The sequence below is a fragment of the Glycine max genome, chromosome 1 (assembly GCF_000004515.6).
Source record: "Glycine max cultivar Williams 82 chromosome 1, Glycine_max_v4.0, whole genome shotgun sequence".
NCBI classification, from domain to species: Eukaryota; Viridiplantae; Streptophyta; class Magnoliopsida; order Fabales; family Fabaceae; genus Glycine; species Glycine max.
Genome location: NC_016088.4, coordinates 29,983,950 through 30,003,902, shown reverse-complemented (window position 1 = coordinate 30,003,902; position 19,953 = coordinate 29,983,950). Strand labels below are relative to the sequence as shown.

Below are 19,953 nucleotides of genomic sequence, written 5' to 3'. Positions count from 1 at the left end.
ATGTTTTCAGTTACCTTCATGCGTGATAGTGTGCCTTAACTGACCTTACTATCTCTGTCACTGAGGCCGTGGTACGTGTTTTACGCGTCGCCCCTTGTCATGGTGGTACTGTTCCGACTTTGAAGTCTAGCGCCATTGTTGTCTATTGTCGACATTGTGAAACCTAGGTTTGTGTTACTCTTTGGATTTCAATTCCCCTAGTAATAATAATAATAATGATAGGTTGTGTGAGTTGTTGGCGTAAGTAAAAGAAGCAGTTGGAGAAATAAATGGTCTGATTGAGAATTGAGATGAGGATGGATATTTGACTTTCTCCTTCTCGTTGCTCACTCTAATGAATGCCAACTGCAATTGAATTGATTTCGTTTTACAAAGAAAGAAAGGAAGAGAAGAAACAATTTCAATTTGCAAGGATGAAGAGCTCTTTGAAAAAATTGTGAGGTCTGGCACTTCACAATCACAAACATGCTTCCTCCAAGTTCATCTAGCCTCTGGGCCAGCTTGACGAGCTCGCTTGGGCAACCTAGACATTTTGTTTTATTTCTATTCTTGCAAGTAAACTTCTCCTCATGCTTGGCAAAATCCAGTTCAAACTACACAAACTCATTGGTCATCATGTCACTTCCTAATTCCTTCTCTCTATTCTTTCCTCTCTTTTTTTCTCTGTTTTTCAACACTCTTTCCTATCCCCTTTCAACGTTCTCATATATTCCAGACAATTACCATTCCCTTAGACTCTCTCTTGAATGAACTTGAAATTGTCAAGATGACTACCTTAAGAAACTAGGAATTTCTAATCTTTTTCTTCCCTTTTTATGTTTCTCCAAGTTATTTAGAAATGAATGTCTAATGAAGACTAAGCAACTAAATCTACTTACAAGAAAAAATGAGTAGGTGAATGATTGTGCACTCATGCGGTGGCGCTTGAGGGGTTTGAATCCTACTGCATGCTAAAGAGAATACAAGTAAGATAAAAATTAATTGGTGAATGAATGAATTCCTGGGGGTGGATATTATGTTATGTAGGAAGGCCTTTAGGATACAAACTCCATGAGCATTAGAGTTGTGGCCAAAGTTGTTTTGTAGTCTTATGCACAGAAACATTGCATCCTTGTTTGTTTAAATGCGACTAACTACTCTATGCACATGAGTAAATAGTTTAATTAAAATGCTTCTAGATGGATGGATTGAGCAAGAAGCTCTTCAAGAAGATTGAGTTTCAACTACTCTGGTCAATGCATAAAAATGCTATGGAAGTTTTCAGTAAAGAACTTCTGATTATGAATATTTTGGATCAAAACATAATACATATACTTTCAATTTTCAAGTTTATAAAACACTTCGAATGGCTTATATTACTCATCTTGATGACTTACTGCTTAACCATGTTTGTTTCTTTTATAGTTGGATCTGGTGGAACTTACACTTTCTAGAGGTTCTATAGTTGAAGCTACTAAGGTAAAAAAAGACATTTATTACTGAAATTTCCTTTTGCCTATAAAATTTAAACTATGCATGAGCATGGATAGTGAATATCTTTTGCTCTATTTTCAACAAAACTTGGATAACCTTCAAAGGAATTTGTTTCTTTTACAGTTGGATCAGGTGGAACTTACACTTCCTAGAGGTTCTACATTTGAAGCTACTAAGGTAAAAAAGACATTTATTACTGAAATTTCCTTTTTCCCATAAAATTTAAAGTATGCATGAGCATGGATAGTATTTTCAGAAAAACTTAGATAACCTTCAAAGAAATTTGTTTCTTTTACAGTTGGATCAGGTGGAACTTACACTTCCTAGAGGTTCTACAGCTGAAGCTACTAAGGTAAAAAAAGACATTTATTACTGAAATTTCTTTTTGCCCATAAAATTTAAAGTATGCATGAGCATGGATAGTGAATATCTTTTGCTCTATTTTATGCAAAACTTAGATAACCATCAAAGGAATTTGTTTTCCTTTAACTTTAGGGCAGGGTTTCAATCTGCCTCGCTTTTTGCTCATAATAAACCTATTGCAAGTGAAAAACTGAGACAGATGGACCGATCTGTATCACGAAAGATCAATTCATATGTGCTATGAACACTAGTTGATGCTAAGAGTCCAACCTCTTCAAGGTAAATAATCCAAACAAAGCCTTCTAAAATGCAGGGAAAATTAAGTGAACCTACAAAGAACTTGTGGCATTCATCCCCATTGGAACAAAAGGAACATGAAAAATGTATTGGAGATGAGTTTTCTGCTTCAATTGTCAGAAGTGCATAGTTAGTACTCAAGGAAAGTAATAGCAATACTGCCTCCACGAGATTGCCGCCTCCTTTAGTAAATAATCTTTTATAACTCAGGTCATGATTACATTTCTGCTTACTCTAAAAAGATTAAAAGACATGCCTTTTTTGGCCCATTGACAAGTAATCAATTGTTCTATGGACCTACCAAGCTAGTCTCAGTAGAAAGTGTTCAATTGTTCTATGGACCTCTTTTACTGACTCCAATCCTTAAGCCTCCAACATCATCTCCAAAAGTATCACCTAGTGCTTCTCCTACTCTTGTGATTTCACCCAAAATAAGTGAGCTTTATGAAATTCCTAGACCTCCAAGTAGTTTCCCCTCCAATTCAAGGCTTTTAGGTTCTCCTAATTGGAGGTAATCTTATTTCCTATAAGAGTAAAAGCCTAAAATTGTTGTTAGGTTTATTGCAAAGATAGAGTATTGAGCCATGATCATTATCACATGTGAACTCAGATGGTAATACCAACTTCTCCAAGAGTTAGAATTTTGTAAGGTAGGCCCCATGAGTCTCATTTGTAATAGACAAGCAACCTTGTACATTGATTCAATCCCCTTCTTCTGGTCCTGGTCTGTGATTGCCTTTACTAAATCTTGGAATATTTTTTTTTTAGATTCTGGATATGCACAATAGGAAGAGGCATCTGTGGTTGTGGTTATAGAGGAAAAAAATAAAACTGTTTTTAGTGTTAAGTTTTTAAAATACGCAAAATGATGCAGTTTCTTATGGTTGTACAAATGGGTTTGATTGAGGTAGAAATGGTCTTGAGTTATGTAGATTCAATATCTATATCAAAAGAAAATCCAACGGGAGGCAATGTTGACTGAGAATATGCCACAGATTGACGACCCCCCATCTCCCATCGAAAGACATGTTAAGTGGAAGTTGGCCCGAACAAAGCAATATGGGCGTATGACATCTCAGGTAGCAAAAGAAATATCTGATAAAATTGTGAGTGCATCTTTCATATTTTATTTGACTAATTTGTTATTTTAAAAAAACAAAAACGTCAGTGTGAGTTTAAGCTTGATAGAGGACTCGTTAGAAGAACAGATCACACATGGTTCCTTTGTTCCCCAAGGTCGTGATGACATACTTAACACTGCCATTGGGCAACTAGAGCATGGAGGTTGTGCTCGTGCAGTAGGATCTGGTGTGACAATATCTCAATACTATTCAAGGGCATCACATGGCTCAAACACCTCCTCTACATCCATCCGCCAACAACAGTTGGTTAAGATGATTGGAAGCCTTAAGGAAGTGTGGAGGAATGAGATTGTAGTCAACCTTAAGGAAAAAACGAGGAATGAAATTAAGGAAGAAAACAAGCGGACTCTAGAGAAAATGAAATAGGAGTTGAAGAAGGCCATCAAAATAGAGTTGTCTAAGAGGGAATTGCAATACACACCCCTGATTAACATGGATATGCAAGTATTAGGTGCATGTGTCAGCACAAAGGGTAGCAATGCTGAAAATGTTGTCAATGCATCAGGGGAAGAACATGATGCTAATATTATACCGACTATGGGGTTGTATGTGCAAGGTGATAATTGTACACGCTTGGTGGCCTTGGGAAACATATATGATGGGGGCTCTACCATACATGGCGTCGCTTATGCAGATGATGTGGTTAGGGTCAATGTTAAGAAAATTTATGTCAGTGACGCTGAAGTCTTGTTTCCAACGTTAGAAATTAAGTATGTCAAGGAGGCCCTTGACACATTCATTGCATGGCCAACAAATCTTGTCAAAGTTGTATCACATGAGGTAATTTTTATTATGTTTAACATGTATTAAGAAAATCGTAGATTGATATAAATTAGTTACTAACATTACTTTAATTCTTCTTTTCATTCTTCATATAGGATTCACATGTTACTCCTAAGAAATGGCTAAACATGTTCAAAGCTAGAATGATGTTGGTACAGAGATTCCATTGCATCAGTTGATTAAGACCCTGTATGACATTTATGACAAGCCTATTGAGTTGTTCTGGGATGGGAGTAAATTTGGGGTTCCAAATGCCGATGTATTGTTCTTCTTAACATATTCTGATGTAAATGAAATAATATTTGGTGACAAATGTTTGAACAAAGTTCTACTATAGTTGTGGAAGATGTAAGTACATTCTATATGATTAACTATTAATTAATATTGGTTATAACATACATGATTTTCAATTTTTCATTTCAAATTATGAAAATACGTTTATGGATGAGTGGAGTTCGACCTTGGGTCATGGTTCGGTGTATGGATTCCTTGAGCCTCAGTCCATACACAATGCAAAGGATAGACGTGTTGAATGTCAACATTACATTGAAACATGGGTTAAGGAATCCCAACGAAAGGTCTACTTAGGAGCTTACCTGAATCAGTAAGTAAAATTTATCAAATGGATGTATATAATGTTTGTATTTTACATACCTGTCAGACCCTAATTTCGTCCGAGGAATATCGTTCGATATGATATTTTGATCCCTGTTAGTTGAATTACATTGTTTGGCACCGGTTACAACGGGAAGCCAAGAATCACTCAATGTTTTGGTCAAGAAAAAAAGCTACAAAGGAAGGGAGCAAAAGGGTCATTTTGTGGATTTTTCTAGACCCCGGCTGGCCCATGCTAGCATCTGGCTCGCCTGGGCCACCAAAAGCCTTCAGGTTTAAGCAACCAGCTCACTTGGGCGAGTTAGGTCCTTCAGCTTTAAGAAACCAACTCGCCTGGGCGAGCTTCTATTGCCCCAAAATGGCTTTTTCCTATAAATAGCCACGTTGGGGGAGGGCTTTAAGGGTTCAACAAGTTTGGGATAGAGGAAAAAACGTAGGAAGAGGAAGAGAAGAAGAAAAACGAAGCCAAGGCACAGTCAAATCGTGATCGTGGGTCATTCCTTACATCGCTTCTCTTGCTAGCCTTGTACCTTGTGCAACATCCGGTTAGTTCTTCTTCATTTTTATTTTATTTTCTTAAGAGTTGAATATAATCCATATACCCTTATGGGTCCTCTTTGTTATTTTGTATGTACTCATCTTCTCCCCTTTACGGTTGGAAATTTCATTTTACTTGTAAGGTTTAGTTCTAGCCGATCATTAGTGTCGTGAAGTTGTTTCCTCTTTTTGTGGGACCAGAAACTAGTAAAAAAACAAATAAAGGAAATCAATTCAGAACCAAACTTCTCTTTATCAAATATCACTTGAGATCGTTTCAAGGTCTAATGCCTTAACGACTCCATCCGCTTTTCAAAATTTAAAATGTCGTTTCAAGGTCCAACACCTTAATGACTCTTTGTTCACAAGTAAAATAAATCTTTCAAAAAACATAAAATCAATTTAACACATAAACATTTAGACATAAAGAACTACGTAAGTCTAAATTCCTTATCACACCCGAGGATACATAGTAGCAAGGGCAGCCCCCTTGTCGACCCCAAAATATAAAAAGGGAAAATAAATAATTTGAAGTCACGTTGTGCACACTCAATTAAAGGTTGTTGTCCCTTGTGGCGGGTGCATGAGGTGCTAATACCTTCCCTATGCATAAACAACTCTTGAATCATTATTTTCAAAATTCACATACCTCTTTTTGGTTTTTTCCAATGTTTCCCTTAAATAAACTTTGGTGGAGACTCCCTCGCGTTTCCTTTTTAGAAGACACACTTTTTCTTTTCACCCGTACGCCCGTCGAAGGGTAGGTTGCGACAGATGGCAACTCCACTAGGGACTTGTTAGAGAGTTAAGCCATTTTCATCGAGTGTGTAATTTTATCATGACTTTTTCTTTATTTTATTTTTGCAAAATAAAATGTGTCATTGAACCCTAGGATAGACGACATGTGCTATACTTAGGTTGCTCTATTCACACATGACACCTACACTTTTTTCACACACCTTTAGTTGTTGGGGCCTATACTTGGGTCTATGTAAGCCATAGGGAATGGAGGTTGATCTGTGGTCATGTTGGGTCTCTGACTCGCTTGATAACAGTGAAGTCTCATCTAGAGTTTCCCTCTTTTGGTGATGCATTGTCGTTGATAGTCCCTATCACCACAATGTATTATCTAAGAGGATGATATCTCTAGAGACCGATAAGGTTACATGAAAGTACCCTTGGGAGTTGTCACTAGAAGTGGACTTTTGGATCCTCTCCATTAGGTTCCTGAATTAGGGGCACAGAGAAACTCACTTTGGCTTGTTCCTTGATCACATCATGCATCTCTTCATGGCATCATAATTCCTGCATTTATCATTTATCATATTCATGCATTGCATTTGCATAAGTCATTGCATTATCATACATCTTCATTTAGCATGCTCTTGTTCTGCCATCTCCATACATTCTATTTTGATCATTCGCATGTTATGTTCACTTATGCATGATTATGACATATAGTTGCTCATGTCTTGCATTTTCCTCAAAAAAGAAAAAAAGAAAACAAAAGAAAATGAACAAAAAGAAAGTTACAATGAAGCGTGAGAGTTTACACCACATTCTTAGTTACATGTGTTGGATACCATGATGATAGCTGTAAAAAAACCATGTTGGGATTATACACTCATTTCTCTTCAAAAATGATTGAAAATTGCGTGAACATGGTACCTAATGCATTGTTAACTAGGAAAGGATGGTTCTTCGGGCGTCTCATGTCAATCTCATAATTACATTTGTCATGCTAGCATAAGTATGCCCTAATCATTCATCTCTATGATAGGTTGTCGAAGTATTGACAATTAAAATTTATATTCCTTGGATTATGGGGTCGAACCAAGCACATGCTTTTAAGAAAAGGTTTTCATCAAGTCAAGGTCAAGTATGGAAGTAACCAGCTTGCAAAAGTTGGGGCAGAAGATGGATTGAGTTTACATAGCTTCTTTGGCTACCGTCAATACATGATTGAGCTGAATAATTTACAAAATTAGGGACTATTAATGTCCATGTTTTTATCTCCAGTTGCCTTTTGACTCTGACAAGATATAATGAAGAATGTTGTTTTAATGAAAATCTGATTTGATTCGACCCTATGTTCTACTGAATATCCTGTGTAAAATTTGCAATACTTCAACAATGTATCATTCACATACATCCATGCTTATTTTTCTTTTCACATTGGTTGCATTGCTCATTACATTCTTTCCTCAAAATCAGAACTGTAATCATTGTAATTAAAAGGAAAGAACGCGCTTTACAGTGTCCTTACTGAATGCGTGCCAAAGTTAGAGTGATGAGTGAAATAGAGGAGGTGCAAGAGCAGATGAAGGCCGACATGGAGGCCATGAAAGGGTAGATGACCACAATGTGGAGGCCTTGATGAGTATAGGAAGGATGATGGAGGTCAATACGACTACAGTTGTTGCCGCAAGTACTGCCACAGAGGTGGACCCGACTCACCCACCTGGCTTTAATCAAGTAAATCATCTAGCCTCGCATATGGTAGGTCAGGGAGGCAATGCGTTGGGAAGTGCGATCGACCCTCATTTTGTGTAGGTTCAGAACAAGCATTCCTTCCCACCATGTGGATTGCCTCCCAACTATACACCACCCAATGTTGTACATGCTCCGGATGAGAATGTCGGCAACTCCGCACCCATACCCATTGAGAGCCAACAACCCCCATCTGATCATGCATATGTCTCTCAACCCACGGAGGAGACACATGAAGTACCCTGAGGCCACACTCTAGCCGACTTTGAGCCTCACCTCGGATATCCCATTGAGGAGGAGGCATTTTTTAGTGTACCCCCGCCAAACACTTTTGGGGGGCCGCAATATTGCCCACAACCCCAACCCTTACATTTTGCGATGGAAGGAGGGCCTCTTGCTATGGTGGAAAGGGAGAAATTTGATCGTATAGAAGAAAGACTGAGGGTCATTGAACGAGGTGGAAATTATGTCTTTGCTAAGATGGCAGAGTTGTGCCTAGTGCCTGACGTGGTCATTCCTCAGAAGTTCAAGGTGCCAGATTTCGATAAGTACAAGGGGACTACTTGCCCCAAGAATCACCTGAAGATGTACTGTAGGAAAATGGGGGCATATGTGAAGGATGAAAAGCTCTTGATGCTTTTTTTCAAGAGAGTTTGGCTGGGGCAGCTATGACTTGGTACACTAATCTAGAACCTTCATGGGTCCGTTCTTGGAAAGACCTAATGGTTGCTTTCATTAGGCAGTATCAATATAATTCTGATATGGCTCCGGATAGAATGCAGCTACAAAACATGTGTAAGAGAGAGCATGAATCTTTCAAAGAATACGCCCAAAGGTGGAGGGATTTCGCTACTCAAGTAACACCCCTAATGATGGAAAGGGAGATGATAACAATCATAGTGGACACGTTACCGATGTTCTACTATGAGAAGAAAGTGGGTTACATGCCTTCAAGCTTTGCAGATTTAGTGTTTGTGGGCAAGAGGATCAAAGTGGGTCTGAGAAGAGGCAAATTTGATTATGCTACTTTGATGGATAGGAAGGTTGGGGCAAATGGAGAGAATAAGGAGGGAGAAACCCATGTTGTGACTGTCATTCCTACATGGCCAAATTTCCTACTAGCTCAACAATATCAATACTTAGTCAATATCGGTCCATCTCATTACCCACCACCCTACCAGCCAAGAACACCAAATCATCCACAAAGGTCGCCTCTAAATTGACCATAAAACCCGCCTGCTGCACATCCGAGGCCAAACACCACCCTTAACACAAACCAAAACACCAACCAGGGAATAAATTTTTGAGAAAAGAAGCCTATAGAATTCACCCCAATTTTGATGTCGTATGCTAACTTACTCCCATATCTACTCAATAATGCAATGGTAGCCATAATCCCAACAAATATTCCTCAACCTCCATTTTCCCGAGGATACAATTCGAATGCAATATGTGTTTATCATGGAGGAGTTCTGGGGTATTCCATTGAGCATTGTATGACCCTAAAACATAAGGTGCAAAGTCTAATTGATGCAGGCTGGCTAATATTCGAGGAGGACAATTGCTTGTGAATTCTGACATTGTCGAGTGATACTATGCATGATGCTTGGGGTAATTTGAAGGTTGTTGTTAGATGTCTCCAATGACTCCTTAGGATTTTCAAGTTTATGCCATTACTGCAAACAACAGTCGCAATGCTAATAATATGGATAAATTTGATGTCCTTGCCTTTCATTCTCTCACAATTACATCTTTGTGTATTTATTTAACATTCACTAGAATATGAATGTATGTCGTTGGCTTGTTTGCTTAAGTGACTTGCACTCCTGAGTTGATCTCCAAGTCTGTTCAATTAGAAATTGCTCGTTCTACGCCGTTTGGTGGGGGTTCCAAAAACGACAAGTAAAGTTCAAAAAAAAAGAAAAAAAAACGTTTGATTGATTGTGTTTCAAATCAAAAATAAGAAGTACAGACATTCATGTGACCTCATTTTATCATTCTTAAAAGTTATCTTTTTGAGAGAAAAGTGAGTTGTCAAGAGCCAGTTGTCGATTGAAAATTTCTCGTCCTTGAAAATTCATTTTTGAGAACCTGCACAGTTTCTTTCATTTTTCCTTGCTACAAGGTCATGAAAAGACATCAATAGATACCTTAGAGTCCTACATTGGGGCAATGAGAGGCACCATGCATGAGCCTCAAGTGAACCTAGGGGTAGATCAGAAGTTCTCACTTGGTAGGTTCAAAACTCGATAGGGAGACCTAAGAAAAAATTAGGATAATAAAAAATAAAAGAAGAAAGAATAACGAGCATGTTTATCAGAGGTTTGGTCCCAAAATCCAAACTATAAAAGTAGCTAGTCAAGATTTGAAATGACACATGGTCGTGTTTCAACATCCCAAAAATTAATTTATCCCTTGCTACCCCTCCGAGCCAAAGTATATTTGTTTTCTAAAAACAAACACAAAAAACAAAAATAAACAAAATAAAAACCCCGAGTAGGAACCACCGCTAAATTAGCGGGAAGAGCAATGCAAACAACACATGCATGAAGTTGGGCAACAATGAAAAAAAAAAGAAAAAAATATGCTAAAGGCGAGTGAAGAGAAAAGAGAGACAAAAAATCTCCAAATTTTACAAGAAAGGCACAAAGTGCAATAAAGATTAATGAATAAGACAAAAGGAGTAGACCCCAACCCAAATAAAAAAGTTGAAATGCATAAAAGTACAAACAAGACTCTCAAGGTTCTTACTCAATATAACCCTTAAACACTCTTTGAGCCTCTCCGATACTTTCTTTCATAGCCCTCTTACCCCTGACCACGTTACAATCCCAATAAAGCCCATGTTGATCAAGGAATGACTATTTATGCTTTTAAGTTTGGATCCTAGAATGGAACCTGCACACACTTGTGATTGTAGAAGAAAATATGTATAAAAAAAGAGAATCCTCGAGGTTTTGCACTTGAACATTTGAGAAGAAAACTCATTCGACCAGGAGCTCGTGGAAAATGCCCAAAGACAATCATAATAGTAGGGTATGTTTGATGTTAGTCGCTCATGCAGACTCCTTAGAATTCCTTTTGAATCCAAGGGTGGCCCTTGTTATATAAATTCTTTCATGATCAGCCCATGTCATAAAGTTTCAGCGGATCGACAGACCCTTGGCATCACTCTATGACCTTAAATCGAGAAAGTTTCACTGGGTCATATACCAAGTGTAACAATCCACTGCCATCCTTCAATGGTGCATGCGATTTGTCCCAAAGCCTTATATTTTTCTTACTGTGCAGAATAATCGAAGTTTTTAATAAAAAGGAAAGGGACAAACCCTACGATCAATATTTCAGTTGATTGATTAAATGTCAAATGGCTCCACTGTCATCACCCAAAAAAAGTTGTCAAGTGATTAAATCAAAACATGCACTCTGAGGGAGTCCCCAAAGATATTTGCAAAAGATAGGATAAGGTTGCATAAGTTATTACGTCTTTAAGGAAAAAACAATCAATATGTGTTTTTCACACTAAATCAAAAATCAAAAAGAGGAAAGAATGTCATGAACATTGCATAATTTTTCATTGCATTGCATTGTTGCGTACAAAGCCTGCATTTACTGCATTTTAGGGTGAAGTTTGCATTTCAATGTATTCCAAAACTCATGTTTCACATCAGGCTATGAGTCCATAGATTTCTCATTATATACCAATTTCCAAAATCCAATTGCATGATTCATAGGACTCAACATCCTTTGTTTTTTTCATAGGACTCAACGTCTTTTGCCTTATTTTTCAAGAGACTACAAATTCTTTTGCTTTATGTTTCAAAAGACTACAATGCCTTCTGCTTTATGATTTCCAAGACTACAATGTCTTCTACTTTATGATTTACGAGACTTCAATGTCTTTTGTTTTACATTTCCAAGGCTACAATGTCTTCAGTCTTTTACATTTCCAAAGACTTCAATGTCTTTAGTCTTTTACATTTTCAAAGACTACAATGTCTTCAGTCTTTTATGGTTTCAAAGACTACAATGTCATTTGTTTTACATTTCCAAGACTACAATGTCTTTAGTCTTTTACATTTTCAAAGACTTCAATGTCTTTTGTCTTTTACACTTTCGAAGACTACAATGTCTTCTGTTTTATGATTCCAAGACTACAATGTCTTTTGCTTTATGATTTCAAAGACTTCAATGTCTTCAGTCTTTTACATTTACAAAGACTTCAATGTCTTCAGTCTTTAACGTTTCCAAAGACTTCAACCTCTTCAGTCTTTTACATTTCTAAAGACTTCAATGTCCTTTTGCTTTTTCGGTTTCACTTCTTTTGTTTTCTATGGCGTCCTGTTTTGAATAGCAAGATCGCTTGTATGAAATCAGTGTCCTTATCTTTACTTACCTTTTAATTTCAATAAAAAGATAAGTAAAGAGGGGCAACTGTCAGACCTTAATTTCGTCTGGGGAATATCATTTGATATCATATTTTGATCCTTGCTAGTTGAATTACGTTGTTTGGTGCCGGTTACAACATGAAGCCAAGAATCACTAGTGTTTTGGTTAAGAAAACAAAAAGCTACAAAGGAAGGGGGCAAAAGGGTCATTTTGTGGATTTTTCTAGACCCCAACTCGCCCAGGCTAGCATTTGGCTCGCCTGGGCCACTAAAAGCCTTCAGGCTTAAGCAACCAGCTCGCTTGGGCGAGCTTCCCTTGCCCCAAAATTCCTTTTTCCTATAAATAACCATGCTACGGGATGGGTTTAAGGGTTCAACAAGTTTGGGATAGAGGAAAAAACATAGGAAGAGGAAGAGAAGAAGAAAAGTGAAGCTGAGGCGTCGCGAAATCGTGACCATGGGTCATTCCCTACATCGCTTCTCTTGCTAGCCTTGTACCTTGTGCATGATCCGGTTAGTTCTTCTTCATTTTTCTTTTTTTTCTTTAAGAGTTGAATATAATCCATATACACTTATGGGTCCTCTCTGTTATTTTGTTTGTACTCATCGTCTCCCCTTTACGGTTTGCAATTTCATTTTACTTGTAAGGTTTAGTTCTAGCCGATCCTTAGTGTCATGAAGTTGTTTCCTCCTTTTGTGGGACTAGAAACTAGTAAACAAAAAAAAAAACAAATAGAGTAAATCAATTCACAACCAAACTTCTCTTTATCAAATATCACTTGAGATTGTTTCAAGGTCCAATGCATTAACGACTCCATCCACTTTTCAAAATTTAAAACGTCGTTTCAAGGTCCAACACCTTAACGACTCTTTGTTTGCAAATAAAATAAATCATTCAAAAAACATAAAATCAATTTAACGCACAAACATTCAGACTTAAAGAACTACGTAGGTCTGAATTCCTCATCACACCTGAGGATACGTATGAGCAAGGGCAACTCCCTTGTTGACCCCAAAAAATAAAAAAAATATAAAAAGGGAAAATAAATAATTTTGAAGTCACGTTGTGCACACTCGATTAAAGGCTGTCGTCCCTTGTGGCGGGCGCTTGGGGTGCTAATACCTTCCCTATGTGTAAACAACTCTCAAACCCTTATTTTCAAAATTCACATACCTCTTTTTAGTTTTTCAAACGTTTTCCTTAAATAAATGTTGGTGGCGACTCCACGCGTTTCCTTTTCAGAAGATGCACTTTTGCTTTTCGGTCGCACGCCCATTAGAGGGTAGGTTGCGATAGTACCTAATTATTTTCAAATGTAGGGCCCATTGGGAGCTGGTTGTTTTGTGTCCTATGAAGGATGTTGTCATTTGGTTTTATTCACTACGTAAGAAGCCTGGAATTCATATCAAAGTTGTAGTTAACTAGTTAAGTATTATATCATAAGTCATTTAATATATTCTATACATCAACACATTAATATTTTTGTGCTCGTTTACATGTTGATGTTTTTATTAAGCAGTGCAATGAAGACATTAAAGAGTAATTTGGATGGTCATATTGCTAAAGTTGTAACGCAGTGGATTGAAATAAAGGTTAGTCATATAATGAATGTTTATTTCCGACTATTGATGTTTGGTAAGTTTGTAATTGTCTGATTCAATCATTTTTTATTTTGAATGTAGAGTCATGTTCAAACTGGTGGGTATGAGTGTGGCTATTATGTCATGCACTAGATGTGGAACATAGTAAGCAGGGGTTGAAGAATGATTGGAGCATGGTATGTTTACTTTTAAGAAAAAATTAATTGTTAACTATCACTTTTTTTTTCATTTCACATGTAGGTCACTAATTTCTATACTTTAAATTTTGTAGTGGTTTGGTGATGGCACGCCATTAGACATCGAGAGCATCAAAACAATTCGTAAGAAATGGGCAACATATTTTTTAAAAGTTAAAAACATCTGATGTACATACCTTTAGATAAGATAGGAAGAAGCACTATGGTGCATTCAATGTTTAACGTACTTGTTATAAACAAGTTTGTACAATTATTGACAATTATTTGAGAATTAATATACATATTTCTTTATTTCATTTTCTCTGCAACAAAGCCCTTTAGACAATGCATTGCTATCACAATTGGTAGGTGCGTCAATAGGATGAGTTATTTTTGTGCAACCAAACTGCCCATTTTGCAGGTCATTGTGTAGCTGAGGATGTCCATAGTGCCAATGATAGCCCAATTGACATCAAGAAATATGAGGTTCCACAACTACATTCATGTATGTTCATATGAAGATGTTATTTATAATTTGTGTTTATTACCAATTTTTGAACTAATTCATACTATAAATTATATCTTAACATGTCCTTGCTACGTCAAAATTACTAATGTGTTGGATGGATGGAGCATTGTCTACGTGTTTCTAAGTTTAGCAAGTGCCTCGTTATTGGAAAGAGGTACATGTCTATCTAAACGATTGTAAGTTCAACAAATTATATATGGGGAATGAGGATGCATTTCTGCAAATTATGTGTGGGGAATAAGGATACGTTTGTGCATATATAGCTAAGGTTGATGTTGATGTTTAGGTTCTTTATTTTGAGTTAATATTGAATGCATAAAGTTGTTTCTTACACAGGCATGTCGAGTGGGAACATGGTTGTGAAGCTTCATCACAACCTTATGATGCAATCCTCCCTAGGAAGGGACCAGTCACTAGAGCCATGGGCAAGAGGCTCCAAGAGGATTGGGCTAGAGCTGCTGAAGAAGGCCCTAGGGCTCTCATGAACCTCAGGGTAGATTTATAAGCCCATGGGCCAAGGTTGGGTCTAATTATCTTTGTACATATTAGACTAGGATGTCATTATATTTGATCCTTGTATTTAGGGCTCCATAATGTAGGTAGGGTACCCTAGAAATATAGGATTTTTCAGCCTTTGTATTTTAGGGCACCTAGACTAGTTTTTGTATTAGGGGTAGTTTTGTAATTTAACATGCACTAAGTGAATATTTGATGTGTGTGTTGGGAAATAAAATTTAATTGAATTGGTAGAAGCACAATACAATTAAATTTTAGAGGGGGAGGTGAGCATTTGCTTACTACACCCCATTGCCACATCATATAGTCACACTTTGTGCATGTCCTTCATGCTTTACATGCCTCATGACACCTAAGCACACTTAGTGGAGAATCTTGGAATTGATCTTGGATTAGTGGGCTGGACCATAACTAAAATTCACTAATCATAATTAGTGAAATTTTGGCTCCACAAATACAATTTCAAATTCAAGTGAAATTTGAATTGAAATTCAAATTTCCCTCTAATTTTGTGTGACACTTAAGCTATAAATAGAGGTCATGTGTGTGCATTTTTTTCAACTTTGATCATTTGAATATTAAACTTCAGATTTCAGAGCTCTTTTAGAGCACAAAATTTCGTGTTCTTCTCTTCCTCTCCCTTCATTCATCTCCTTCTTCCTCCAAGCTCTTATCCATGGCCTCCTATGGTGGTGAGCTTCTTCTAGACTCATCTTCTCCTTGAAGTGGCGTCTCCTCTCTCTCTTCCTTCTCCATTCCGCTGCCATTCATCTTTCAAGAAGCAAAGGAATCCATTGATGAAGAAGATCCTAGGCCTACAAGCTCCAATGGAGCTTACATCACCTTATCTTTGTTGTTGAAGGTTCTTTTAATATAAGTTACTGGTTGAAATAGGTTTTATTAGCCTAAGTCTTTCTAACAATACTTAGGCTTCCCTGATGCATTATTTGCATTAATGGAGTGGGATGAGTCCCATTCTGGTACTTGTTGGTGTAGTGGTAATGCTTATATTCTTATGCATGTACATGTATCTTCAAATATGTCATAAGTTGTTTAGCAGATCTTATTATGGGTTTTTAGGGGTGACTTTCCCAAGTTGGGTCATGGTGATCATAGTGACTTGCTCGTTGATCATCCCGTTAAAGCTTTAACGTACTAATGATACAACAAATTGGCTGTGGGGACAATCATTAACTGGCACTTATCATGGACAGAATGGTGGTATTGGTTTGTGGAACAGGTTGTGATTAATGGAGCAACCAAGGAAATGGGAAAGGCAGCAGTAGTGGCAGTGACTAAGGCATGTAGAATGGAGGTAGCAGGAGCGGTGGATACTTGTCATATTAGGGAAAACATTGGAAAGATTTTCTATTTTTTTTATTTTTCCTTTGGTGTCATTATCCAAACCAACTTATTTGTTATGTTCTCCTTAATCTATTTTTAGATTGTTTTTAATTCTTTTAGATATGTGGCATGGAAGAGATCCTTCAAATACCCATCATAAATGGCCTTACTATGATTTTGGGCTCCATATCTCAAGTAACAAAGTTGGTATTTTTTTTCTCTTAATCTGTTTTCTTGAATAACATTTTGAATGGCAATTTGCAGTTCCAGGCAGTAGGAATTGTAGTTGATTTCACCAACCCTTCCTTTGTATATGACAACGTGAAACAGGTTTGATTTCTGGCTAGCTACAAATTTACTTTGAAGGAATGTGGCCTTAGCGTATATAAATTATTTATGTTTAGAAAAATGTGTATCTTTTGTCCATAAATTTAGAAATAGATTATTATTTTTAAAGACATGTTTCATAGCAAAAGAAAACAACTATGACTATAAGCTAGGATAGTTGGACATTAGATTGAAGACTAGCCTATGAAGTTATAAATGTGACATTAGACATGTGTTTTGACATGTGCAAAGTGTTTGTTAATCATCAATTGATTCTTCATTAGGCAACATCATTTGGCATAAAAAGCATAGTTTACATGCCCTAAATCAAATTAGACACGGTAGGTGCATTATCTGCATTCTACAAGAAGACCGGCATGTTGAGTACGGGGTGGGACAAATAAGAACAATACAATGTTTACTTGACAATATTTTTGTTCTCCTTTCTATTTTATGGTCCATTTTGTTATTTTGACACTTCATCGTCCATATTTGAATTGAAAATGTTGTAATTTTAATTTGTCTAAATTCTAAACTTGCTACTAAGCGATTTTTTTTTTCTTTTTGTGGCATATGATTTAACTTTGATGTGAAGGCGTCTTGGTTGCACCAACTCTTTCAATAGCATCAATATTATTGCAACAAGCTGCAATTTCAACTTCTTTCCATTACAACAACATCGAAATTGTGGAATCTAGGGTCAATGCAAATGACATATTTTTTTATGTTTAGCCATGACCACAAAGATAGGCCAAATGAGTGTGACTAAGGGAATTGCGGGGATGGGGTATTTGGTACCATACTGAGGTGCTGTATTCCAACTCAGTGGGTGCAAGTAGGGGTGATCAGTGACCAAGAGAGTCACAACCTGTAGGTGCATCCAGGGTTTCTGTGGAGAATGATGCTCAAGAGCAGATCAGGAAAAACCATGGGTGGTGTCATCAGGCCCAAGAGAGTTTGGTTTTCTTGCTACCTTGAAATTTGGGAGTTTGTGAGTCCTGTGTACTAGTAAGGGAATTGTGTATGTTGTTAGGTGGTACAGACATACATGGAGTAGCTGGAAGAATGTCAAGGGGCCAAAAATGTCAAGGGTACTAGTAAGACACAGGAGATTGAAGACATCAAGAACTGCATACGTGTGAGAATGCCAAAGGGTTCTTCAAGTATTTTAAGCCAATGATTTTCAAGACTGTCAATGTGAGTACTACTTGTTTAACATCTTTGGTTGAGTTGAACTAAGTTGTTTCAAATTTTGATTTTTTTTTTCTGCTTTTAGTTGTATCAAAATGGGACCTTAATAAGCTTTAACTTAAGTGTTAGATCAAGTGGCCTCAAAATAATTAAGAAGGGGGGGTTGAATTAATTATTAATGAACCTTGACTAATTAAAATTTACCCTTCTTAGGCTTTTACTATGTTGTTAAGAAAGTAAAGAACAGAAATATAAACTTAACCAAAAGTAAAAACGGTAATTAAAGTGCACAGCGGAAATTAAAAGAGTAGGGAAGAAGAAGACAAACACACAAGAGTTTTATACTGATTCGACAACAACCTGTGCCTACAAGCAACCTGCGGTCCTTGAGATTTCTTTTCAACCTTGTAAAATCCTTTACAAGCAAAGATCCACAAGGGATGTACCCTCCCGTGTTCTCTTTGAACAACCTAGTGGATGTACCTTCCACTAGAATTGATCCACAAGAGATGTACCCTCTCTTGTTCTCAGTCACAACAACCCAAGAAGATGTACCCTCTACTTGTACCAAAAAGGATGTACCCTCCAATGTGTTAAGACAAAGTTCTCAGGCGGTTAGTCCTTCAAAACTTAGTGAAGGGGGAAACAAAAGAATTCTCAGACGGTTAGTCCTTTGAAATCTTTTGTTTATGGGAAAGGGAGTAATCAAAAGAATTCTCAGACTGTGTCGTTTTGAATTCCTTGACAAGCGAGAAGGGAGACACAAAAGAATTCAGGCGATTAGTCCTTCGTTCTTTTGGAAAAGGGAGAAGAGAGAAACAAAAAGAATTCAGGCAGTTAGTCCTTGGCGAATTCTTTTTGGCAAAAGAAGAAGGGAGACACAAAAGAATTTAGGCGGTTAGTCCTTCGTTCTTTTGGAAAATGGGAGAAGAGAGACACAAAAAGAATTCAGGCGGTTAGTCCTTGGCGAATTCTTTTTGGCAAAGGGAGAAAGGAGATACAAAAAGAATTCAGGCGGTTAGTCCTTGGCGAATTCTTTTTGGCAAAGGGAGAAGAGAATGAAAAAGATGAATAGCACAAGTTTTTGAACAAAGAACTTTTCTTGAAAGAGAAAGTTTTGAACAAAAACTTTTGGAAAGATGAAGAGAAGATGAATCAGAAAAAAAATTGTTGAAAGAGATGAAAGAAAATATTAAAAGATTGATTGAAAGAGATGATTGAGATGAATGAATATGTTTCATGCCAAGGTCACATATTTATAATTTCTTCATGACTCAAGTCAAAACTTGTAACTCTTGGCAATTCCTTTAAAACTAATTACTTAAAAAGTTATGACTTTTGAAAGAATCTTCATAAACAAGTCACTTGAAGAATTGTGACTTTTGGAAATGAATTTTTCGAAAACAGTCACTGGTAATCGATTACCATAAAGGTGTAATCGATTACACATCAACAGATGTAACTCTTCATTTTGAATTTTGAAAATCTTAACGTTTTAAAACACTGGTAATCGATTACTACAATTTGGTAATCGATTACCAGAGAGTAAAACTCTTTGGTAATGATTTGGTGAAAAACTTCATGTGCTACTCAATGGTTTGAAAAACTTTTTAATACTTATCTTGATTAAGTCTTCTCTTGATTCTTGAATCTTTGAGTCTTGAATCTTGATCTTGATTATTCTTGAATCTTGAATCTTGAATCTTCTTGATGAAACTTGAAATTAATCTTGATCTTGAATCTTGAAATCATTCTCATGGGCTTTTTGTCATCATCTTTGTTATCATCAAAACACCTTGAATCAATCTTGATTCATCATCATGAAGCTTGCTTCTACAATCTCCCCCTTTTTGATGATGACAAACCTTAAATGAAGAAACACATACACATTCTTTTTCCTAGTGGATTACTCACTTAATTCTCCATATTTTCCCCTTGTTTTTGAGTTTAAGCTTCACTTGAAATTAAGTTATTTAATTATGTGAGTTCTTGATTTAATCCCTATTTTCTCTCCCCCTTTGGCATCAACAAAAAAGCCAAAGTGCGTAGCAAATATAAAACATATATAAATGACTAATCATACAAGAGAATAGAAAACAATTAAACAAGATAATTTTAACCATTTATCAAACTTAGAAGAATAATACTTCATAGGATGTCATATAATCCAGAAAGTCATT

General features: G+C 36.8%; 2 pseudogenes; both read left to right on the top strand.

Annotated features, from left to right (window-relative positions):
* Window positions 1-1,930: 1,930 nt before the first annotated feature.
* On the top strand, window positions 1,931-3,641 carry LOC100818692 (uncharacterized protein At2g33490-like; annotated as a pseudogene).
* Window positions 3,642-8,078: 4,437 nt separating this feature from the next.
* On the top strand, window positions 8,079-17,314 carry LOC100819223 (dihydrodipicolinate reductase-like protein CRR1, chloroplastic; annotated as a pseudogene).
* The last annotated feature ends 2,639 nt before the right edge of the window (window positions 17,315-19,953 follow it).